The sequence below is a fragment of the Capra hircus genome, chromosome 23 (assembly GCF_001704415.2).
Source record: "Capra hircus breed San Clemente chromosome 23, ASM170441v1, whole genome shotgun sequence".
NCBI lineage: Eukaryota > Metazoa > Chordata > Mammalia > Artiodactyla > Bovidae > Capra > Capra hircus.
The window spans coordinates 27,011,570-27,038,328 of NC_030830.1; positions in this window are offsets into that span (position 1 = coordinate 27,011,570).

Sequence of the window (26,759 nt, forward strand, 5' to 3'; positions counted from 1 at the left end):
TTTCAAAGGCTTATGAGCCTGATAATTCTTCAGTGAAAAGATTCTACTGGACAAGGGCTTAAGTATCTCTTGAAGGCCCAAAGAGGCAAGTGCTGAATAAGATGTAATCTTAAGGTTTTAAATTAAGTTTAACAAAGCCTGTAGGATAATTGAGTCCAAAATTCTCTGTATACTGCAAGATTAATGTTGTGGCTCTAAGAAAAGATTTCTGTAAAGATTAGGCTCTCTTTGGGGCAGAATGTCATTACAACAGTAAATACCTAGCTGGAGAGAAACCGAAGTTCATGGGGTGTTTCAGTCCCATAGGCTGAGTTATTGCTGTAACTCTTCTGTCTTGCGTTTTCTGTATGGAGGAATAGAATTCTTTGATTTCCTGAGTGAAAGGTCTGATACTGACAAATACAAACTCTTCCTATACTTGGAGGATGAAATTATCTAAGTTGTTAAGAGCAAACGTCACAGACCACTCTGCTGTTTGGATTACAGAAAATCATCAGAGCAAAGAAATGATACGGATATGGAGCAAAGTAGACACTGTTAGGTCTAAAGTAATGATGATCAGGCCTGTACTGGACATGTCACATTGTCACTGTTGACCCAGTTTTGTTTGATCTGGAGATGCAGCCAGCCTTGGGCTTGGATAGATCTTTGCTGTGTATTTTAGAATGAGGTTTGCAAGTTGCCATGGAACGTGGCTTCAATGATTGTGAGGCTTGGTTTGTTTGGCTTCCCTTAAGCTGTAGTAATAAACAAGCATGGCACGTTGAAAAATCTCCTTGAGGTTTCCTCACTAGTCAGACCAGAGATGTAAACGTTGCACAAAGCTGGCTATGATCTTCATAAGACTCAGCTGTCAATCATACGCATTCCTCTCCCCCAGTCAATCAAACTGTTCAAGCATCTCTCCTCCAGGCCCCTACGGAAATAAGTCATCTACAGAATGAGATAGCTGCTTACCTCCTATCTCTCCTAGTAGATGTAGGGAGTTCAAACTGTTGGTAGCATTACCATATCTGCATCTACATGGCATCGTGTCTGGTGGCACTCTAACTTCTGTTCTTTCAAATGATACTCAATTAATATGCTATGGTAGTTGCATGATAAGAGCTTCATAAAATGACGTCTGGTATCTGTTCAGTGCCCGAGTCTCAAGTTGAGAAAGTAAAACATGGTTTTTACCTGACATCTGCTCTTACCGAATGTTTCCTATTTCTTTCTCTTATACCAACTCTCTATCTATAGGCTACAAAGAAGACATTGTAGTCCCAAATTTTACAGTAATTTGACTGGGGCTATGCAACTGAAATTGGACAATTGAAATGCTTTCTTTTTGTTACCTCATGCCTACATTCCCTGGTGGCCTAAAAAGTATAGAATTTGCCTGAAGTGCAGGAGACCCAGGTTGAATCCCTGCGTCAGGAAGATCCCCTGGAGATGGGAATGGCTATGCACTCCAGTATTCTTGCCTGGAGAATTCCTTGGACAGAGGAGCATGGTGAGATGGGGTCTACAGTCCATGGGGTAGAGTCACTCATGACTAAGTGACTAACACTTTCTCTTTCACACTCTAGCTAGAGGCTCAGAGCAGAGGTTATATACCCCAAATTACCCTTTACTGCTCTTCTTTCGGAGAAGGCAATGGCAACCCACTCCAGTACTCTTGCCTGGAAAATCCCATGGGCAGAGGAGCCTGATAAGCTGAAGTCCATGGAGTCTTGAAGAGTCAGACACGACTGAGCGACTTCACTTTCACTTTTCACTTTCATGCATTGGAGAAGGAAATGGCAACCCACTCCAGTGTTCTTGCCTGAACAAGAACAGGCAAGAGAATCCTATGGGGTCGCACAGAGTCAGACATGACTGAAGCGACTTAGCAGCAGCAGGAGCAGCTCTTCTTTCTGCATTTAATCTAAAGAGGAACATTGAAAGGAAACGTGCACTAAGTAGTGAATAAAGGTGTGGCAGATAAACCTTATGTTGTCCCCCTGCTATTATTCTCCTGAAACTCTTGCCTTTTTATAATCTGTGGGCTGGACCTGTGCCTTACTGCTAATTAATAAAATAAGGCAACCATGATGGGATGTCACCCCCTTGATTGTTATGTTATAAGGGAAAGGTGAAAAGATTTTGCATATATGATACAGGTCCCAAATCAGTGATTTGGAAATAATCAATAGGGAGCTTATCAGGTGAAATGAGGTGAAAACCCTCAAAAAAGAAACTGGACCTTCTAAGAGTAACAACTCTCCTGCTGGCCTTGCAGAGGTGTGCATTGGGATGGGATTGCCAGTAGAGAGGGCCATGTGGTGGTGAGCTAGCGGCACCTTCCGTGAGCTGAAAGTCTCAACGTTGAGACTGTGAGGAACTGAATTCTGCCAGCAACGTCATGGACTCGGAAGAGGACCGCTCTTCTCAGATGAGAAGGTGGCTATGGCTGCCGCCCTGGTTACAACCAGTGAGACCCTCAGCAGTGGACCCAGGTAAGACTCCTGACCCACGGAAATGAGGAGATAATAAATGTGTGTTTGAAACTGCTAGTTTTGTCATGTCCTAACAAACAAAACCAAAATACTTCATTCAGAGGTAATATATGAGGTTTAGAATTTTTATGACTGTAGGTTCAAGTGAGAGGGGAGCACAGACTTGCTGCTCACATAAAACAAGTGAAAGACGAAGGACACCCTTTTTCACATTTGCACCTCTGGCGGGAGACTTGCAGCCAGGTAGGCTCAAGTTACTAATCTGCCATTTATTTATTTATTTTTCTGTGTGTGTGTTTATTTTTTTATTTTTTTAATTTTTTTTGTGTTCACTGTTACTTTTATTTTTTTTTTTCTGAAAAATATAAAGACATTTTTTTTTTATTTTTTAAATTTTAAAATCTTTAATTCTTACATGCATTCCCAAACATGAACCCCCCTCCCACCTCCCTCCCCACAACATCTCTCTGGGTCATCCCCATGCACCAGCCCCAAGCATGCTGCACCCTGCGTCAGACATAGACTGGCGATTCAATTCTTACATGATAGTATACATGTTAGAATGCCATTCTCCCAAATCATCCCACCCTCTCCCTCTCCCTCTGAGTCCAAAAGTCCGTTATACACATCTGTGTCTTTTTTCCTGTCTTGCATACAGGGTCGTCATTGCCATCTTCCTAAATTCCATATATATGTGTTAGTATACTGTATTGGTGTTTTTCTTTCTGGCTTACTTCACTCTGTATAATTGGCTCCAGTCTCATCCATCTCATCAGAACTGATTCAAATGAATTCTTTTTAACGGCTGAGTAATACTCCATTGTGTATATGTACCACAGCTTTCTTATCCATTCATCTGCTGATGGACATCTAGGTTGTTTCCATGTCCTGGCTATTATAAACAGTGCTGCGATGAACATTGGGGTACATGTGTCTCTTTCAATTCTGGTTTCCTCGGTGTGTATGCCCAGTAGTGGGATTGCTGGGTCATAAGGTAGTTCTATTTGCAATTTTTTAAGGAATCTCCACACTGTTCTCCATAGTGGCTGTACTAGTTTGCATTCCCACCAACAGTGTAGGAGGGTTCCCTTTTCTCCACACCCTCTCCAGCATTTATTGCTTGCAGATTTTTGGATCGCAGCCATTCTGACTGGTGTGAAGTGGTACCTCATTGTGGTTTTGATTTGCATTTCTCTAATAATGAGTGATGTTGAGCATCTTTTCATGTGTTTGTTAGCCATCCGTATGTCTTCTTTGGAGAAATGTCTATTTAGTTCTTTGGCCCATTTTTTGATTGGGTCGTTTATTTTTCTGGAATTGAGCTGCATAAGTTGCTTGTTTATTTTTGAGATTAGTTGTTTGTCAGTTGCTTCATTTGCTATTATTTTCTCCCATTCAGAAGGCTGTCTTTTCACCTTGCTTATATTTTCCTTTGTTGTGCAGAAGCTTTTAATTTTAATTAGATCCCATTTGTTTATTTTTGCTTTTATTTCCAGTATTCTGGGAGGTGGATCATAGAGGATCCTGCTGTGATTTATGTCTGAGAGTGTTTTGCCTATGTTCTCCTCTAGGAGTTTTATAGTTTCTGATCTTACATTTAGATCTTTAATCCATTTTGAGCTTATTTTTGTGTGCGGTGTTAGAAAGTGATCTAGTTTCATTCTTTTTAGTAAAGGATTAGCCAAATGATTTGGAGCAACTTCTCTAGCTTCTTTTAACTTGTCTCCTCATTAGAAAGGGAGAATAACAACAACGAGTTCGTAATACTGTCTTGGAGGGTAAAAGTAGTATATGTAAAATGCCTAGCTTATAGTTTATTAAAAAAAAATTCTATCTTTCCACCAAGCTGTTCTTTACATTTGCGATGCTCCTCTTTCTTTTGTGTGTATGTTCACATCTCACATATACTTTTAGACAGCTCACGTTGCTTTGTGATTGCATTTTGCCAGTCCCTGAGCTAGACTGAATGCTCCTGGAAGGCAGGAACGTGTCACACTCCTTGTGTTCCTAGCATGTAGCCCAAGCCTTGGCATCATGGAGATGCCCCTGTAACACTGCAGCTCAGCTGGATCTTCCCTTCTGAACGCAAATGTGTTTGTTGCCTGTATCACTCATTTGGTAATTAAGGACTATCTTTTCTATTTTTCAAATGTTAATTATACTCTTGTTATTTGAATTTTCACACGCAAAGTTCAGTTAGCAAACAGATTATAAACTCCTTCAGGTAAAAAATTACACATATTATATCTTTATATCTCATACTTTGCCTATAACAGTGAAAGCACATGTTCCATTTGTTAAAAGAATAAAAGACTGAGAAACTTGGGTAGGAATATTAAATTAAATGGACCTAAATTAAATACCTCTGGCTTAAAATAATGTGAATTTTTACTTAGAGTCTAAATACTTTGAAGGTATGATATTTGCTATATCATGTAAGTTTATTTATGTCCCCTTTTTTGATACACTGAAGTATCAGTGTATCATTTCACTTCAGTGTATTGTACCAAACAATTTTGTGGTGTGAAATCTAGCCTGGGAATTTTAATGGAAAATTAGTCTTGAAGAGCTTTTTGAATTTGATTCTTAGTTAGAACTCATCTTATTTGCATTTTATTGCAGATTAATTTTGAACTAATTTAGGATTAAATGAATGAGAATAATTTTAAAATCAAGAAACTGACTTAATCATAGGAAGTAGTTACTTCTCAGTGTGAAATGAGAAATAAAATATTACTTTCATCTCAGAGGTCATTCTATTAGCTAAGAAAAAAAATTTTTTAAAAGGCTTCCTGAAGGAAATTAATTTATATTAAAGAACATATGTTAATTTAACTATTGATGAGGAAAACTTGTCACTTGGATTTACTAACTGAAGAGATGTAACCAAATATCTCTTTGTCTTCATGATTTATCTCCAATTATTGTCCAGTCTGTTTTCATTTTTCTAATTGTCATACATTTAGGCTTCTTTAGAAATATCCTATCATTATTTATTAGATATATAGAAAGCTATTAAGATGTCATGAAGTTTTCTCTTTGTTAATTTTATATAATAATTTCTTTTACATGCTAAACTGTTGACTTATCAACCATTTATTTAACTTTTTTTTATTATTTTGTTTGTATATTGATCTTGTATACTGGGATTTTCATGAATACACTGTTTCAAAAGTTTTTTTTTAATTTATGGTAATTCCTGGGTGGTCCAGTGGCAGTGCTTTCACTGCTGGGCCTGGGGTCAATCCCTGGTCATGGAACTAAGATCCCTCAAACTGCAAGGTGCAGCCAATAAGTAAATAAATACATGAATAAATAAAATAAAATTTCTTTGGATTTTCTGCCTAGATGGTCAAGTCATGCCAAAGAGACATATTTGCCTTCCTCTCCAATAGGCATGTCTTTTATTTTTCTTGCCTTTATGCACTGGTCAGGACTGATGATGACTGGGAGGGTTGAGGACAGACATCTTTGTCTCTCTCCCAGTCTTAGGAAGGAATCATTCAATATTACATTCCTAGCTTGCTGAGACTTTTTCTAATGAATGGATTTTGACTTTTATAGCATACCTTTCTGCTTCTTGCTCATTATGAGAATGGTTTCCTGGCTCCCCTCAACATATGTAAACAGAAATACCCATTATTTATATTAGAATCCCCTTAGGAAACATGTGCCTCACCTAGAAGAAAGTATAATTTTTCCATTTTCAAAACCAGAATATGAGAGAAAAGAAAATTAAATTGTTACTCACTCACTGACAACGAGTAAATTGTTTACTTCATCTACAAAAATACTGAACTAGATATCTTATAAGGTTCTTTTCAATTGTTGTACTTTACAGTGCTAAGAAGGTATAGTGCTTCTATGTTTGCAATTAGAAATCAGAAAGTTTTGAAGCAAGCTAGAACTGCTCTGAAAATATAGGTCTAGGTAGGGCAACAAAACAAGAGGAAGTAGGCAGTGATGGACAGCATGAAGGTACTAGGTGCTTAAGAAACTGTATGTGTACAAAACTGGAATGCTCGAAAGAGAGACAAAGGAACATTAAAAGAAACACTAAATTTCATGAATGACTAGGACAATTATCTAGCTTATCTATGTCATAATAGTTATAATCATTCAAATATATCATGTTTGAAAACATCAATTACATTAATGCAAAAGCATAAATTCTTATTGTTAAGGTATTCTGTAAGAAGCTAATGGAATATATTTTTAAGTGAAAAGAAGTCAGGTTTTCTACCCTGTGAGAGATGCATTATTTTATATTATTCAGCTTTTTGGAAGAAATTTTGTCTTACTTCCAAAAGGTTCAGGTAAATTCCCAACTTCACTTTCCAAATTTGATAAATTATGCAAAAGTTTCCTGGACTTTATCTTGGTCATTAATTTTTTTTATCTGAAGATTTCCTAAATGTACTTTTGCTTTATAGATCTTTGTGGATTTATTATTAGGTAAAGTAGTTTCCCTGGAGAAGGAAATGCAACCCACTCCAGTATTCTTGCCTGGAAAATTCCATGGACAGAGGAGCCTAGCAGGCTACAATCTATGGGGTTGCAAAGTCATACACAACTGAGTACACAAACAAAGCGGTTTACCAACTCATTTGTCATTTCATGGCAACTTGTTGTGTTTCTTGATTTATTAACAGTTAAACTAAAATCAGTGATTTTCGTTGCATCAAACAGGCTTAGATTCCAGTATCTTATCAATAGCCAGATTTATCTCTTGAGTTGTGGCTTACTACCTTGTTAGGCAGTCCAAATGGCCTCCTGGTAAAATGTATTGTGTTGTAATGATTTTAAGAGTTAACCATATCCTGGGTCTGAGATATTTTGAGTATCTAGTATCTTTTTAAATTTTTAGTCAGTTGCTTGAGAAATTTTAAAAGTTGGATAGATGGGTATTGACTGCTTGATATACCATCTATGAAGAATTTGGAAAATGTCTCTTAAAGAAAATGCTTTATTGAAAAACTCCTTTATGGTTATCTATACTTTTTTAAGAAGAACCAAGTGATAAGAGTTACTTGTTGTTAAATGACTTTTTAAGCATTAACCAAAACTTAAAAGATCTGTACTGTGGGTCTGTAAGATGGTAAAAAATGTGTTTTGCCGCACAGTCTATTAATAGCTTTGATATGTCTTATTGAAACAATTCTGGGAAGTGGAAACTTAATTAGCTGGCTGACTCAATTTAAAAGAGATTTTTCAAGTGCTATCCCCCAAAGCATTATCTTCAGAAAGTTCCAGCTGGAACCCAAGATTTAGCCGAGGTGCATATTTTATGACAATTATCCCATAATAAATATGCAAAACCACAGTTCATAGATGCTTTCTACTGCTAGTTTCTATACTCTGCTGTAGTTGCTTAGTCCATAAAATCTGAAATGATGTGGGATTGTGTTTAAGTCTACTGGTTTGAAGAGATGTAGCACTCTGCAAAGTGAGGCTCTCACAGATGTTCCAGCCTCAGAAAGGGTCAGTGATTTCTCCAAGATCAGTATTTTCTACAGTTTTGTGTTGGGAAGGCCTGGAGCGAGTGGGGAGATTGACTCCTGAGAAATAAAGGTTTCCTCATCCAGGCTGGAGCAGAAAGTTGAATGTATGCCAACGAGCTTGGGGAAACATATATCATGGGAAGTTGAGGCCATTTAAAAAAAAACTATTAAGGACAGAAATGTTTCTTCATCTAAGGAAATAGATTCATTTGAAAAGCACAGTAACAGTGGTAGTAGTAATGTGGGCACATTTCTTTCTTCCTCCTGATCTTTCTGAGGGGGCTGAACTTGTGAAACACAATGTTCTTCCCCACCTCTTAGCTACCTACCTTACTCCAGTTGAAAGGGGTGCTCATGTCTGGTGAATTTATGAAGACATTAAGCCAGGAGTGAATATCTTCTGCTCCTTTACTCAGGAAGTATGAACATAGTCAAGTTCTTTTGTGTGGAAAGGCCATTCAGTTCTTACTTTAAGCTCTCCACTCCAATTTAGTCTTTATGAATTATTACAGTGATATTTTGGTCTTTACCAGATTCCCTTTCTTTTATTTCTAAATGTGTCCAGAATCTGGAGACAGAAGTATATCCTATTTCTTGGGCTTCCTGGGAGACCCTAGCAATAACACCAACTTATATGTACAGGGTGGTTCATGGGTGTCCAGTCCCAAGTAGTCCTAGAGATCTTCCTCACACTTGAAATGTGCCCAATGCCTTTATCCTGCTGCTGCTGAGTCGTTTCAGTCGTGTCTGACTCTGCACGACCCCATAGACGGCAGCCCACCAGGCTCCCCCATCCCTGGGATTCTCTTGGCAAGAAAACTGGAGTGGGTTGCCATTTCCTTCTCCAGTGCATGAAAGTGAAAAGTAAAAGTGAAGTTGCTCAGTCGTGTCTGACTCAGCGACCCCATGGACTGCAGCCCACCAGGCTCCTCCATCCATGGGATTTTCCAGGCAAGAGTACTGGAGTGGGTCACCATTGCCTTCTCTGGCCTTTATCCTAGGTAACTGTAATTTTATAAGCTTAATATTTTAATTTTAATAAGGGCAAAATCTCCACAATTCAAATAGAATTATGGAGTTTTAAGGAATAGATACATGTTTTAAGGAAATATATTTTTATGCAGAATTTTCTATAATGCATGATTCTTCCCAAACCCAAATCTCCAACATAGTTCACACATTGAACAAACACGACGCTTTTTGTTGATATCTCCCAAAGCCACAACATCAATTCCATATGGATTGCTTTCTTGGAACTCAGGGCATTATTTCTTTTGCTGAGAAATGGAGTAATCTGTGAACACTCATTTTTTTGGTGGCTTAAAATTATTTTTTTCTGTTTTTCCTTTTTGAGAGATCCATTAATTTCTCTAGGTTCAACAAGGACAAAGTCTAGGTTGCAGCCATGTACATGGTACTATCTGCCTATCTGCTGGGACTGGCTGCTGGATGGTTTTGGCTTAGAGTCTCCCATAATGTTGCAGTCCCGTTGCCTACCAACTATAGTCCTCTGAAGGCTTGGCCGGTCTTAGAGGATCTGCTTTTAAGATCACTTAAAAGCAGGAGGCTTTTGTCGGCAGAAGGCCCCTCAGTTCTTCACAACATGGGCCTCTGCATTGAGCTCTTTATGACATGACTTTTGGCTTCTTCTGAAGCAAATGATCCAGGAGATAGAAGAAGCAAGATGGTAGCTGTGATGTCTTTCATAACCTAATATCAGAAGCTAAATGTCATCATTTCTGCCATGTTCTGTCACTCACACAGAATAGCACTAGTATAACATGAACAGGAATTACACAGGGATTTGAATTTAAGGAGGCAGCAGTCATTGGGGTCATTTTAGAAGAGGCTATCATATGGATTTAGGATTAAGATAACTAGTTTTCAGTTTTAGCTCTCTCATTAACTATTGCACGTATGATTGTATGTATATACGCCCTTACAGAGAGGTCATTTTTACCTCTTGGCTTCTCAGCCATGATTTCTAGGTATGCCCTCTCTAAAACATTTGTTACCAGGCTTCCATTCTTTTATTGGTTTGTCTTTGGCCTAATAAGAATCACATTATAGCAACAGTGGCCATCAGAAACACTCAGAAACAGAAGATATTTGAAACCTAAAATGAGTTGCAAAAGCCGATCATATGCATTTCTAAATATTAGTCTTGAAACTGAGAAGATCATTGCCCTAGAGTTGAATTTCAGCTTAGGAATTTTCTCTTGTAAATTTTCCAAAATAGTTTTATAAACATTGTCCCTTAACTCAAATTTTATTCAGTGCATAAATTTTGCTGAGTCCAGACCTCCTTTGAAAATTGCCCTCAAATTTATCAAAGTGCAGAACATCCTAGAAATTAGTGGCAGTTAATAGTTAATGAAGTTAAAATAGGAAAAACATCATTATCTTTTTCACTTTAACTTTATCTTATTATCTTTTATTCATGGTTTGGTACATTTGCTGGACATTTTTGATATGAAAATCTGCCCAGCCTGTTATTTTTCCTGTACAGCAAATTCTCTGATCATGCCTCCCCCCTTCAATGAGGCCCAGGAGATTTTCTTTAATAGACAAATGGAAGAGCCATTTAGCTCTAAATTATAATCACTAATTTCATGAAAATTTGAGATAATGAATTTTTAGGATTTTTTGATGAGTAATAGTAACAAATAAGTAGAAATTATAGAATACTCCATGCCTTGTTAATGTTCTCTTCTTAATTATATTTAGCACTCTGAAGTCTTCTTGCTAAAACACACATATGAACCAAACTAATTCAATTAATTTGTACATATTTTAGGAACTGCATCTATTAAGCAAAACAATGCTAAGACTCTGATAGAGTTTAAATGGCTGTGCTTAGAAGATAACAGCATTTCTTTAATTATAATTATTCCTAAGGCTTGAAAGTGATGTATATATAGCAAGCCATTTCTTCATTTCTATAAATCTTTATGTGGAGGAAGATAAATATGATTAAGAAGTAAAATAATGAAATGTCACTTGGTTTTTATTTATGGCTATTTTATACTAAATTTTGATCTGAAATATCTCTGAAAGTTTAGCATGTAAAATTTGGTGTCATTAAGAATGGGGGCATCCCAGGTGGCACAGAGGTAAAGAGTCTTTGCCAGTGCAGGAGATGCAAAAGACCTGGGTTCAATCCCTGAATTGGGAAGATCCCCTGGAGGAGGAAATGGCAACCCACTCCAGTATTCTTGCCTAGAAAGTTACATGGACTGAGGAGCCTCGTTGGCTGCAGCCCATGGGGTTGTAGAGAGTCGGACATCACTGAGCAGCCATACATACACTCATCGTGAACATAATATGTACAACATACTATGTTCTTTGTAAAATCATGAGTCAGGGAAACTATCTATGACCCTGCCTCAAGATCAACTGAGATATATAGCCTATAAATAGTAAATAACTTAACTGAAATATATAGTATTAATATTGGAAAGTGGGGAGTTGAGTTTAACAATGGGTGGTAAAAACGTAATTTAGATAAGAGGTGAAGGATCTTTCATCTGGCCTTGGGAGGGTAAATGAAATGTGTGGCCATATTTCTATTTATAGGAGGTAGCTGAGTGTTTGGAGGCGGATGGTACCAGGTCTAAATGTCCTCTAGTTTCTCCTACCTGTGAATAGAGTTGTCCTAGTGATATTAAACATGTCCAACCCTGTGTGTGGGAAAAACCTCATATAGGCACTTCCGGTAAGCATGAAGATTGGTAAAACTAAATATGTTTGGTAAGATTTCAGTAATATTCTTCTATTTATTGGTTATATGATGTTAAAAAGAGGACATTTCCCCTGGTTTGCTACTTAGTCTCTTCCTTTGTATAATGAAGATTTTATTGCTTGTTGTGAAGAATAAGAATAGGCTTTTATTACTAGAAACAGTGTTTGAAAGGTCAACAAATGTTAAAGATAGGAGAAGAAAAAGGACCTTTTTGAAGATGTGATCTGTAAAGAGGAACCTCTGATCCATCTAGGGGTAGGAAACAGAAGTTGCAGGGGGAAAGAGAGAGAGAATGAATCACAGAATTAAAATAAACTTTTAAATGTTTTTATAGCAATCAATGGACAATATAGTTAAGATATTTTTTCAGTAGCCTAAAATGAAATTATCTTTAAGTTGTCATCTAAAAAAAATTAATTTAGGCTCATTTCTCCAAGGAACAAGTGAAGCAGTATGTTGTATAATTATCTAATTATTAGTTATATAATTATGTAGTTATAATTATCTATTATTTTTATTATAAATTATATGTATTATTAATACCATATCATTTCTCACCTATTTAATTTATTCTTAAATTATTTTTCTAAGCATTAGGTTTACATATTATTGTACTCTGAAGTACTAATAATAGTACTTTTCTTTCTTTCCTCCTACTCTAAATTTATGTCTGGTTTATTTCATGTAGGCTCTTTGACTGGGCCCATGAACTGATGTCACAGGATCAATATATGCTATCTCCATGATAACTAGTCTAGGAAGTTTCTACTGACATATCTTTAAGCAATCTGATTCTTTCTTTGGCTCTGTCAAGTCTACTGATGAGCACATCAAAGCATTCTTCATTTCTCTTACAGTATTTTTTATTTCTGTCATTTTCTTTCTATTCTTTCATAGAATTTCCATCTCTCTGCCTATATTATTTATCTTTTCTTGGATATTGTTTACTCTTTCCATTAGAAACCTTAACATATGAATCTTGTGATTTCAAAGTCCCTGTATGATAATTCCCAAATTTGTGTCATATCTGAGTTAATTCTGAAGATTGCTTTGTTTTTTCAGATCATTTTTTCTTGCCTTTTAGCATATATCTGTTTCATTCCCTGTTGTCAGGGTACAGTCCTTCAGGGACTTCAGCTGATCATCTGGTATGGCTATAGGAGCCTGTTCCTCAGAGGGCTCCTGGTGCCTTTCATCTTAATGATGAGAGACTAGGAAATGCCATCCTGCTGTCAAAGGTGGATTTCTTTTTTCTTTAGCTCATTAAAGTTGGTGGTAAGAGAAATAAAAATGGTTTATAGACAGAACTCATACACACCTGTGGTGGATTCATGTCAATGTATGGCAAAACCAATACAGTATTGTAAAGTAAAAAAATAAAATTTAAATGAAAACAAACAAATGAACAAACAAAAATCACATGAATGCCTTCAATAAGTCACTCAGTTCAGTTCAGTTGTTCAGTCATGTGTGACTCTTTGTGACCCCATGGACTACAGCTCGCCAAGCTTCCCTGTCCATCACCAACTCCCAGAGCTTGCTCAAACTCATGTCCATTGACTCAGTGATGCCATCCAACCATCTCATCCTCTGTCATCCCTTTCCCCTGGCTTCAATCTTTCCCAGCATCAGGTCTTTTCCAATGAGTCAGTTCTTCGAATCAGGTGGCCAAAGTATTAGAGCTTCAGGTTCAGCATCAGTCCTTCCAATAAATATTCAGGACTGATTTCCTTTGTGACTGACTGGTTTGATCTCCTAGCAGTCCAAGGGACTCTCAAGAGTCTTCTCCAACACCACAGTTCAAAATTATCAATTTTTCGGCACTCAGCTTTCTTTATAGTCCGACTCTCTCATCCATACATGACTACTGGAAAAATCATAGTTTTGACTAGCTGGACCTTTGTCAGAAAAATAATGTCTCTGCTTTTTATATGCTGTCTAGGTTGGCCATAGCTTTTCTTCCAAGGAGCAAGCATCACCGCCTGCAGTGATTTTGGAGCCCAAGAAAATAGTTTCTCACTCTTTCCATTGTTTTCCCATCTATTTGCAATGAAGTGATGGGACTGGATGCCATGATCTTCATTTTTGAATGCTGAGTTTTAAGCCAACTTTTCCACTCTCCTTTTTCACTTTCATCAAGAAGCTCTTTAGCTCTTCTTCAGTTTGTGCCATCTGGTGTCATCTGTGTGTCTGAGATTATTGATATTTCTCCCAGAAATCTTGATTCCAGCTTGTGCTTCATCCAGCCCAGCATTTCACATGACGTACTCTGTGTATAAGTTAAATAAACAGGGTGACAGTATACAGCCTTGACGTACTCCTTTCCCCATTTGGAACCAGTCTGTTGTTCCATGTCCAGTGGACCAAAACCATGCTGATGTCAGTTCATATCATGCTGAAGTCGTTACAGAGCATCACAGTTTAGGATTCAGGGATGCAGGGGTGTCAGCCTACAAGGCGACAGCTTTGTTGTTGTTCAGTTGCTCCATCATGTCTGACTCTTTGCAAACCCATGAACTGCAGCATGCCAGTTTTCCTGTCTTTTACTATTTCCTGGAATTTGCTCAAACCCATATCCATTGAGTCAATGATGCCATCCAAAGATCTCATCCTCTGTCATCCCCACCTCCTCCTGCTCTCAATCTTTCTTGGCATCAAGGTCTTTTCCAGTGAGTCAGGTCTTCACACCAGGTGGGCCAGGTATTAGAGTTTAAGCTTCAGCAACAGTCCTTACAATGAATATTCAGGGTTGATTTCCTTTAGGATTGACTGATTTGATCTCCTTGCTGTCCAAGGGACTCTCAAGAGTCTTCTCTATCGCCAGTTTGAAAGCAGTAATTCTTTGGTGCTCAGCCTTCCTTATGGTCCGACTTGTACATCTGTACAGGACTACTGGAAAAGCCATAGATTTGACTATATGGACCTTTGTTGGCAACAGTAAAAGATTTTAATATTCACTGAGGAGATCAGATGAACCATTTTGAGAGTTGACCAGGGGTAAGAGGCTTTTATAGGGTGACACGAAGAGACTTTGCTTCCATTGTTTTCTCTAGTGGATGTACAAACTATTGTTAATAAGATCCATAGTTTTGGTTGTATTCTTCAAGGGTGCAGTGGAAATCAGAAAGATATGACAGTTGAATTGGATTAAGTAAGAAAATTACAAACTAATTTTTAATTTTATTTATTTACAAAACAGGAAGCAGTGTGAGATCATTAGTTAAATGTTACAAATATGACTTTGGTTGAGTGTTTCAATTTCATTTATTGTTAGAACTGTCTTTTGACATCTCAAGATGAAAAATCACTCAGAAGTAGAAATCATTTTTAAGAGTCAATAATTAAGCCTGCAGGTACTAACAAAGCCTTGTTAGAAAGAGTCTGGTATATATGATGGTATTCTCTGAAGTGGTTTTTTTTTTTTTTTCCATAGATCTAAAGACTTGAACTCTAAAGGCTTAGAATTTTTTTTGATCATATATTGCATTACTGTTAAAAGCCTAGGCAATAAAAGTTATCCATTCTGTCTTCCTGGAAGTTGAATTGATGACAGAATGGTAAATTTTTGTAGAATGTTCATCTGATTGATGTTACATTGTCAGATGTGTCCATTTAAAAGTAGCTTTTTGTGGACTCACATTATGGGCACTGCCCAATAATATTCTGCTTCCTTAGAGGGGAGAAGGATGACATTTCTACATGCTTCTACTTTTTCCTTCAGACTTCTCCTGTTTTTCTGGGACTAGGGGCCAGTGCACTGGGTTAACCCAATTTTGGTTTTTCAACATTCTCCTACTAGCAGGTTATAATCAGAGTCAACATGCCTGTATCTCCAAAAAACTGCTCTGATTATCCTCTCCTGAAGGAGCAGAAACAAGACGCTTTAGGGTTTTGAGGATCTTATGCAATTCACCTATGAAGTTTCTGTCACTAGACCTACTATCTAGCTAGTGAGCTAGTCTTTGAGGAGCTACCTTGTTAGAACTTCAGAGATATTGCCCTTAATGGCCAAGATAAATCACTTAGAAAAATATCCTTAACATGTAACTCTATGACCAGACTAAATATCTGTTCCATGAATAGTCAAAAAGAGATAAGACAGTGGGGAGAGAAAGATTAGGGAAGGAATGAGAGATTTAGCCAAAGAGGAAGTTTAAGTCAAGTTGATTTATGGGAGGCATGGATTTTAATCCATAGATGATAAGGGTCCTGACAGCACACTAGAGATAAATTATTTCTCAGAAGGAAATGGCATTGAGGATTTCCCACTGATCAAGGGAAAAATGAACAGCATAAGGAATAAAAATTGAGGGGGTTAACCAAAAGATATAAAACCTCACAGAAAATAGGCTTGGTGTTTACAATTGCTATTCATAGATACACATCTTTTTAGAGATAAAATGAAAGTGCTGTAAATATCAGAAAATTATTTTACCATTTTATCTGTTAGTTAAACAGACCTCACATAAAAGAGGCTAGGAAACTCTATACTATTGAGTCTTGCATGAAAAAAAAAATCAAGGGAATATGAATCACAGTATACAGCTAAGTACTTGCTTATTCAGGAGTGGATGAAAACTTCTGAATTATTTATGCTCCTCTGTGAGGAAAACCCCCTGCCTTTCAACACATATTATATTTGTGTTTTAGAAGACTGGCTGCCAGCTTTGTAGGGTACATGATTACTTTTGCATTTGTCTAAGAATTAAGTTTGGAATTTATGAGTGAGGGACCACTCACTCCCTCAGCAGGAAACAGCACACTCAAAAGGGTTTACCTAGAAATAATTAATGAAAAGCTATTTATTAATACAGGAGTGAGTTCAGGGCAATGGGAACAAGTAAGGATTCATCAGGCAGACAGCACTAGGAGCTGCAGAGGCTGTTATAATCCTTAGGCAGGAAGCAGCAGCCTTTGCCCAAATTAAGCTGGGAGAGGGATGAGATGTGGGTCAGTAAGTACCCCAATTCCTCTTCTTCCCAGCCTTTGGTCTTCCTTCAGCATCCCCTATTGGTTAAACTCAACAGAAAGTCAGAGGGAAGAGAGCCTGTTTAATGTAGTCTGCAGAGGTTTCAGCCTCTGAAATAGAGACACAGGAAGAGGATTCATTTGGTAAATAAGATCCCTGATTTGGGGAAATAATTTACTTGATGCACCCATAGAAATCCAGGTGGATATTTTCAGTTGAAGCAGAAAAAAAGTTAAGACCAGGAAAATAGATTTAGAGGGAATCACAATTTGCCATTACACTCAGCTTCATACTCAGGGTTCTGCCTGAAACTTTTCTGTTTTTCTTTCTACCTGTGTACAAAAGAGATGAGTCTGTCCACCCTCTTAGCTTAAATTTCCCTCTTAGTGACCATTATTATGTGGTCACTTTATAAAGTCTGTACTTGATATAAATGTATATTCTATTTGGATATATGTGGTGTTAATACAAATAGTAACATACATTCTTGCCAATTCAAGTTTTTCTAATTTTTTTACTTTAATTCTTTGATATTATTATTACTGATTATCTCAATTACTGATAGGTATTTTAAAAGTCCTCTAATAGACTGGAATTTGCCAATTTATTTTTATGATTTTTTCTATTTATTCTTTATATATTTTGAATATGTGTCATTGGGGAATAAAAATTGAGATTTGTATATCTCCTGTGAGTTAAATATTTTTTCATTATGGAAAACTTTGTTATGCCTAACTATTCTTTTTACCTTAAATTTCCCTTTGTTTCATGTTAATATAGTCTGAAAAACTTGTCAGAAATGTATGTTATATATGAAAGCAATTGATAGAGTAAATCCTAAAAGTTCTCATCACAAGGAAAATACATTTTTCTTCTTTTTAAAAAATTTGGTAACTATGTGAGATGATGGATGTTCACTATGTTTATTGTGCTAAACCTCTCATGATGTGTGTAAGTTAAATCATTATGATGTACATCTTAAACTTATACAGTGCATGTATCAATTATCTTTCAAGAAAATTGGAAGGAAAAAAATGTGGGTTGTTTTTTAGACATGAAGTTTGTGATACTTTGTTCCACAGCAGTAGATAACTAATACAGACATTAATATTGCTTTATTCTTATTTACTTTTGTCTACTAATGAACCCATCAAAGTCACTCTTCATTTCTCTTACAATGCTTTTGATTTCTGACATTTGCTTTTGATTCCTTCTTTAAGTTTGCATCTCTCTGTTTCCATTACCTAGGTGTCCTGGCATGCCTTCTGTGTCTATTAGAGTTTAGCATATTGATCACAGTGGCTTTAAATTACAGCTTGATAGTTCCAAAATCTGTGATATAGGAGTCAGGTTCTGATATTTTTGCTTTCTTTATATGATATTTTTGCACTTTAGCATGTCTTAAAGTTTTTGTTGAAAGTTGTCCATAGTGTATCAGGTAAAAGAAATTGAGGTAAATAGGCCTTTTGGAAAGTTTTACACTTATCTGTTTAGGAACTATGCTGTGTTTATTGTTTGCTGTAGCAGTAGGTGTCAGAGGTCAAAATTTCTGAGTGCCCCCCATTCTTTGGATTTCCTGAGACTCTTTCTTAAATTGAATGTGAGCCTTGCAGTTCTTTTAGCTGTAATCCCCTGTTATCTCCTAGGAACATGATTGATGTGATGATAAGGTATGAGGACAGGCCAGGTGTTACATAATACTGTGATTGGTCCTGGCCTTTTAGTGGACCTGGGCTCCTGGGCAGTGACTTTCACAAAGAGCTTGTTTTTTTTTTTTTGTTTGTTTGTTTTGTTTTCCTCTGGGGGAAGGGTGAGTATATCCGTTTTCCCAGATTGGTTGTGAAGTGAAGCGAAAGTCACTCAGTCGTGTCCAACTCTTTGTGACCCCATGGACAGTATAGACCACGGAATTCTCCAGGCCAGAATACTGGAGTGGGTAGCTGTTTCCTTCTCCAGGGGATCTTCCCAATCCAGGGATTGAACCCTGGTCTGCCACATTGCAGATGGATTCTTTACCACCTGAGCCACCAGGGCAGCCAGACTCTAGTAAAATTCAAGCCAGTTAGTCAAAGTGGATTAAAGACATAATTGCGAGGCTGGACACTGTACAACTCCTAGAGGAAAATGTAGGCAGAACACTCTCTGACATAAACTGCAGCAATGTGTTTTTCGATCTGTCTCCCAGAATAATGGAAATAAAAGCAAAAACAAACAAATGGGACCTACTTAAACTCAAAACCTTTTGTACAACAAAGGAAACAATAAACAAAATGAAAAGACAGCCCACATTTTGGGAGAAAATATTTGCAAATGATGTGACCAACAGGAGATTAGTTTTTAAATTTTACAAACATCTCAAGATGCTTAACAGCATCAAAACAAACTACCCAGTCAACAAATGGGCAGAAGATCTAAACAGACATTTCTCCAAAGAAAACATACAGATGGCCAAGAGGCACTTGAAGAGATGTTCAACATCACTAATTATTAGAGGAATGCAAGTCAAAAACTACAATGAGATATCATCTCACGTCAGCCAGAATGGTTATCATCAAAAAAATCCTCAAGCAATAAATGCTAGAGAGAGTGTGGAAACAAGGGAACCCTTCTACACTGCTTGGGGGGAATGTAAATTGGTACAGCCACTATGGAGAACAGTATGGAGGGTTAAAAAACTTTAGAAACTAATAATACAGCTACTATATGACTCGGCAATCCCACTCCTGAGCATGGATCTGGAGAAAAACATGATCAAAAGGATAAATGCACCTCAGTGTCCATTGCAACACTGTTTATGATAGCCAAGACATGGAAGCAACCTAAATACCTAATGACAGAGGAAGGGCTAAAGAAGTTGTTGTATATATATATATATATATATATACAATGGAATATTAGCCATTCAAAAGAATGAAGCAACATGTAGCAACATGGATGGACCTAGAGATTGTCATATTAAATGAAGTAAGTCAGACAGAGAAGGAGAAATATCAGGTGACATCCCTTATATATGGAATGCAAAAGAGGACATTGCATTTCCTTTTGTTACATGGCTATAGGTAATTCCATTCAACATCTGTTTAAATGAACAAAACATATGATTTTTTGAGGGGAAATGGGCAAGAAGCAAAGAAACACTACCATTCTGAACTATTTTAGGATAAATTCTGATGGAGATTCGCAGGAATGCACACGTAGTATAAATAATTTTAACCCACAAATATGCACAGGCTCTGAGCCTGAAGGGAGAACCTGCCTCTGGCTACTTGAAATGGCCAAAATTTAAATAGAATTTATTTGGAGTCCTCTTCTATATGTCAGCTTATTTCTATTAATAGTTTATTTTTATTTATTCCTCTTCAATGGTACCAATTTTATTTATGGATTTCCTGTTAGGTCCTGTCTGGCTTTACATGCAGTCTCCCTTGCCATATGTGATCATCAAAACTGAAGCTGCAGTTGTTTGTTTTCTAACTGTCTGAATTCCACATTCATTATATTCACTTTTGGTTAGTCAAGGAAGGTGTTGGAGGTATCTAAATTTGTACTCAATACACAATTCTCTTAATTTGTAAATAAGGATGTATGAATGAGGAACACTTCCTAAACTCACAGAGAGGCATTTCTAAATGAGAAAAATATTTTGAGCTGATTTCTGTTTTCAATTAAATATCCATAATGTATTAAAGACTATTCTGATAGCACTGAAAAAAAGAAATTTTCACTAAGAATATTAGTAATCATTCTTTTTAAAACATTTTAAAACTCTAAGTAAAATGTATATTACATAGTCATGGGGACATTATACAATGTGCTATAGAGAAGGTTTTAGTTTTCTTAGAATAAGCATGAATCAAGCTAGTTCTGAAGAAAAATAATCGCATGTTTATTGAAACACTAGAGGATTTTGTCCCCAGTGCCTATCATAGAGGTGAGAGCAGTCAATGTTTTTGTTTTTTTCAAATAGCTGCTCAAGGCTGAAATATAACCAAATACGAACATTAACACTGTGACACATTATTCTAAGGTTTTGAATAATAATAAGGCATTGAAAATAATTTCAATAAGTTATTGGAATTATTGATGGTTTGTTAATATTGCTTAAGCATTTTATTCTCTCCTAAATTCTAAAATTTATGTCTTCTGTATGCAAAATCGTTGAGAACCGCTAGTTTAAAGAGGGAAAAAGACCCCCTTGTTTTAACAAAATATTTTAAAATATTTTAATATTCATGAAATATTAAAAATTTCATGAAATGCCAAGTACAGTTTTCATTGTTTAAATTACCAGGCTGGGCGGCAAAAAAGAGTTTTGGCCATGACATTCTTCACCTTAAAGGAAGAGAAATGACGATCTGGTATATTATTAGTTTTCCTTCCTCTTTAGAATTAATTTTTAATGCAAGGGCTCTTTAGAAGTCTGAGGTAATTATGTTATGGAAAAGTTATGATGTGGAAATCTAAGTGTCATAGGAGAGGCAGAGGAATAAATTTTAGAGTAAAATTATTCATATAATCATTTTCCTTTATCATTTTGATTAATTCCATAGGTGTAATTAAAAAAATAAGTGTTTGCACAATAGATCTGTATTTAATCAACAAGTGTATGGCTATTTTCATCCAGGCCATGTTCAGGGTAGGTTATTACTTTTAGATTAAAGTTTATATTTGTGAGACTCATTTTCTACAGTTATTTTATACTCATAATTTTTATAAATGGCTACCAAGTGAGTCCCTGATCCTATCATAAGAGTACAGCTACCTTGATTATATAGAGATTGGCTGATAATTATATTTGAAATGGGCACTAAGGCATGACATAATTAAATTTAAATAGTTTATCTGAAATTCAAACATACCTGGGAGTCCTGTGCTTCATCTGGCAACCTTATCTCTGACATCACTACAACTGGTCCCTCTCTCTCTCTCTTTTTCTAACTTGGCTGTAGTTCCACTGACCTCCTTCCTCCAGATAAACTTTTCAGATCTTGGACCACGTCTCCTTTGTCACCAGAGGGTAGGAGAGGGCCAGGGATGGGAGATATGGCTTTGGCAGCCTCCCTCCCAAATCTTGAATTATATCATCCACTCAAATTTTCATAAACACACAATCAATATTGATTCATTCAATTCATCCAAAAAATATTTATTGAGCACCTTCTATGGTCCAGGCACTGCTATTGCTCTGAGGACATAGCACTGACAATACAGATAACAGTCTGCCTCATGAAAAATACGCTTTAGCAGAGATCTCTGTGTGTGTGTGTGAAATACATTAGATGGAATAAGTGCTACGGAGGAAAATAAAGATGTGAACGGTGCTGGAAAGGGGCTTCTAGAATGATCCTAGAAGCTTCACAGAAAAAGATATCCCGGTAGAGACTTGCAGGAACAAGGTGGCTGGACATGTGAAATACAGGGAAAGAGTTATTCAGGCCAAGAGCTCCTCAGCTGCACAGGGGCTCTGGGGAGACCATGCTTGGTGTGTCTGAGGACTGGCCAGGAGGCAGTGCTGCAGAGCGTCGTGAATGAGGGGTGCATGTAGATGGGCAGAGAAGCTCATTGGGCAGCAGGTTCTGGAGTGTCTTTTACATCATTTTAATACTTTATGTTTTTTTTTTTTTTTTCTGAGTGAGATAAAAGAGTTTTTGGAGTTTTCTGTGAAAAGTGTCATGATCTAATTTATATTTTAAAAGACCCACTCTGATAGCCCCATGGAAAAGACACATGAGACACAAAGAGAGAAGGAGCAGCCTTGCTTACCTGGGTGGAGAGGTCAGTGTCCCAGACCAGAGTTGGTTCCTGGAGGAACCATGGCAAATGGGATATATTTTTAAGTAGAGACAACAGGATTTCCTGACATGCTAGATGCAATAGGTGAGAAAAGAGAAAGATTTGTGGATGACTCCAGGATTACTGGGGTCTTCCCAGATGGTGCTGGTGGTAAAGAATCCACCTGCCAAAGCAGAAGACGTGGGTTCGATCCCTGACTTGGGAAGATCCCCTGAAACAGGAAATGGCAACTTGCTCCAGTATTCTTGCCTGGAAAACTCTATGGACAGATGAGCCTGGTGGGCTACAGTCCATGGGACTGCAAAGAACAGGACATGACTGAGCCCCACCAGGATTTTATGTAAGTAAAAAATACATGTTTGCTATGCAAACAAAGCTACAGGCAATCCTACAGCCTTGCTCAACTGACTCTAAATCTTTTAACATAAAAAGAAAATATATTCATATTTGTCCACAACCATAGCACTTTTCAGAGACTTAGGGCAATTATCTTCAAAATTTCTTTAAAAGCAGTTGACTATTTTAAATTTTTGTTCTGGAAAATATTGGATTATTCTCAATACAGAAATTTTTCAGTGTCAAGGGCCTACTTTCTGCTTCAGGTTCCTTCTGTTTGAACCTGGGGCCAAGTAGAAAGTTAAAGAAAATTTCATGAGACATTTTAATGCTGTGAGTCCACATAAAATTCTCATACTCAGTTTTCTTTGGCTTATGATTGTCCTCCTTTAGCTCTTGGCCATTTGAACCATTTTTCTCTTTACTGATTTAAACTGTATCATTTTTGTCTGTCTCATAGTGAACCTGCCTCTTGTGCAAAATGTTTTTCACAGGTTTGACGAACATATACAGAGGTTTCTAAACACAAGTGCATTTGTTTGAAATGGTTTTGCTGAGTCCTACTATATGCATTAAGCTTGAAGGGATAAGAAAGGAAATATCTGACTTCAGGATGCAAGGAATGATTTAATATGAAAATATCAATACAAAAATGCAAAAACAGGTGCAGGGAAATTGATGAATCGTTATTAATCAGTTCAGTTCAGTTCACTTCAGTAGCTCAGTCGTGTCCGACTCTTTGTAACCCCATGAATCGCAGCACACCAGGCCTCCCTGTTCATCACCGTCTCCCGGAGTTCACTCAGACTCACGTCCATCGAGTCAGTGATGCCATCCAGCCATCTCATCCTCTGTCGTCCCCTTCTCCTCCTGCCCCCAATCCCTCCCAGCAGCAGAGTCTTTTCCAATGAGTCAACTCTTCGCATGAGGTGTCCAAAGTACTGGAGCTTCAGCTTTAGTATCGTTCCTTCCAAAGAAATACCAGGGTTGATCTCCTTCAGAATGGACTGGTTGGATCTTCTTGCAGTCCAAGGGACTCTCAAGAGTCTTCTCCAACACTGCAGTTCAAAAGCATCAATTCTTCGGCGCTCAGCCTTCTTCACAGTCCAACTCTCACATCCATACATAACCACAAGAAAAACCATAGCCTTGACTAGATGGACCTTAGTCAGCAAAGTAATGTCTCTGCTTTTGAATATACTATCTAGGTGGTCATAACTTTTCTTCCAAGGAGTAAGCGTCTTTTAATTTCGTGGCAGCAGTCACCATCTGCAGTGATTTTGGAGCCCCCAAAAATAAAGTTTGAGACTGTTTCCACTGTTTCCCCATTTATTTCCCATGAAGTGATGGGACCGGATGCCATGATCTTCGTTTTCTGAATGTTGAGCTTTAAGCCAACTTTTTCACTCTCCTCTTTCACTTTCATCAAGAGGCTTTTTAGCTCCTCTTCACTTTCTGCCATAAGGAAAGTAAATAACTTTTTTGCGGGAATTCCCTGGTGGTCCAGTGTTGGGACTTGGCACTTTTATTACCAGGGCCCTAGTCTGATCCCTGAACAGCGAACTAAGATCCCACAAGCTGTGTGCTGAGGCCAAATTAACAAAAAAGTATTTGCTATGCATCAGTCACTGTTGCAGTTTTATTCTCAGGACGGACTGAGGTAAATGCATTATTCATTTAACATACGAATGAGCTACAGTACAAAAAGGTTGAGTTTAGCAAGTTTCCCCTGGTGGCTCAGAGATTAAAACATCTGCCTGCAATGCAGGAGACCTGGGTTCGATCCCTGGCTCGAGAAGATCCCCATGGAGAAGGAAATGGCACTCCACTCCAGTATTCTTGCCTGGAGAATCCCATGGACCCAGGAGCCTGGTGGGCTACAGTCCATGGGGTCACAAGGAGTCAGACACGACTGAGTGACTTCACTTTCACTTTTAGCAAGTTTCATAGCTAAGAGTTTCTAGGGCCAGAATATAAACCCAGGGACTTCTGTTAGTGAATCTCTGTTTTAAAATGCATTGCTGCCTCAGAATGATATGAAAAATAGGTACAGCAATGTATCAAAAAGGAAGGAGTCACAACAGACCCTGTAACATTTAGTCATATCTGTGTGTTGGAGTTGGGGTTTGAGACATCACTATGGGATGAAAAAGTCTCAATGATTGCTTTTCTAAAATCTGGTCTTAGACACCATCTGACAGGAAAACGGTTTTAATGACATTCTAAAGTTTTAAGTTCTGTAATTCTATGATTTTTCCCTTTGAAGTAGGAAGCAATTTTCCCTTTGTCATTCACAAGCCAGAGACATAATGTAATTTTTTCTTACTGTAATATCTCATGGATCTGTATAACCACATGATGCCCTGAGAATATTAAATATTCCCTTCTGCAGGATAGACAATGCAGTAAAGTTTATCCTCTCAATTTCACTCAAACAAAAATAAAGCATGCCGTATCATGCTTTGCCTGCTGCTCAGTCGTGTCTGATTCTTTGTGACCCCATGGACTGCAGCCCACCAGGCTCCTGGGTCCATGGGGATTCTCCAGGCAAGAACACTGGAGTGGGGTGCCATTTCCTTCTCCACGGGATCTTTCCGACCCAGGGATCAAACCCAGGTCTCCCACATCACAGGTGGATTCTTTACCATCTGAGCCACCGGGAAGCTCTTATGTATGGTACAAATTGTATGGTACAAATGCTTTCTCTTAATTGAAGGTTTTAGCAAAATTTGGAGCATATCTTAAAACAGTGTTTGCTATCTTAAAGCTAAGTTGAGACTAATAAATTGATAGCACCTGGTGTGCTGGGTTTTCTGCAAACGTCAGAATTTTGGCCTGTGATTTTTCTCAATTCATTTTTGTATTGTACTATTAAAAAAGGCCTGGTTAATGATTGTGCTTAATGTTTATATATTTGATCCCATTCAGTGTTAAAGTAAGAGTATTTAAACTTTCATTGAATTATTATTGTAGCTTTGTTTCTATTTCCTCAAACTTTATTGCCAAGATCTCATCATATGTGTGTAATATTTTAATCACCTATTTTATATGTACTTGAAAGGGAAAATGTTTGGACAGGAGTAAAAAAAAAGCCTAAAGTGTCACCAAATTTACAAATACCTCCAACTGTAGCGATAGTTTATTCTTTTTTTTTTAAATAAGTGAGAGGAAATGATTTTCTTTTTACCACAGCTAACTTCTCTTCCCCTGCTCTGGATCCAAAATACTAGCAGACCATCAGTAAATTGAGTTGAATGGCTGTGTGTATATATGAATGTATGTATATATGAATGAATGTTTCTTTGTTGTCTTTGAAACAGGAGACTAATCTGGTACTCTGCCTAACTTTGGCCAAGGCCCCAAATACCAACAACCATACAATTGATATTAAGAAACACTCATTCAGAGCAAGGTATAAGACTACTTAAGTTTATTTACAAAGGAAGAGATTCAAAACCAAAGTTGGAAGCTACTTGTGGAGAAAACACATCTAGCTACTCATGTGGTTGAAGAGATCAGAGCGTTATGGCATTAGAGCAGCACCGGAGCCATCTTAAAAAGAGGCTTGGTCCAAAAGGGCTGCCCTAGGGGTGTTGGGCCCTTATAAAGTGTCTATGTGGAAATGGATCACCAAGAATCAGAGGCTGAAGGAGGCATTATAGATGTTCACTGGAGAGTAAACCAGTCGTTTTAGGTATTTGCAGGTGAACAAACACCAGCTAATGGGATGGGAGATGTTTTTGAAAGCATCTCACAGACCGACAGGAGAAATTATATAGTGGTCTAAGGTCAACTTTTTAGTTAAGTACAGGCATTGTTCTCTTGGGGCTTCCCTGGTGGCTCAGATGGTAAAATATCTGCCTGCAATGGAGGAGAGCTGAGTTTGATCCCTGGGTTGGGAAGATCTCCTGGAGGACGGTATGGCAACCCACTCCAGT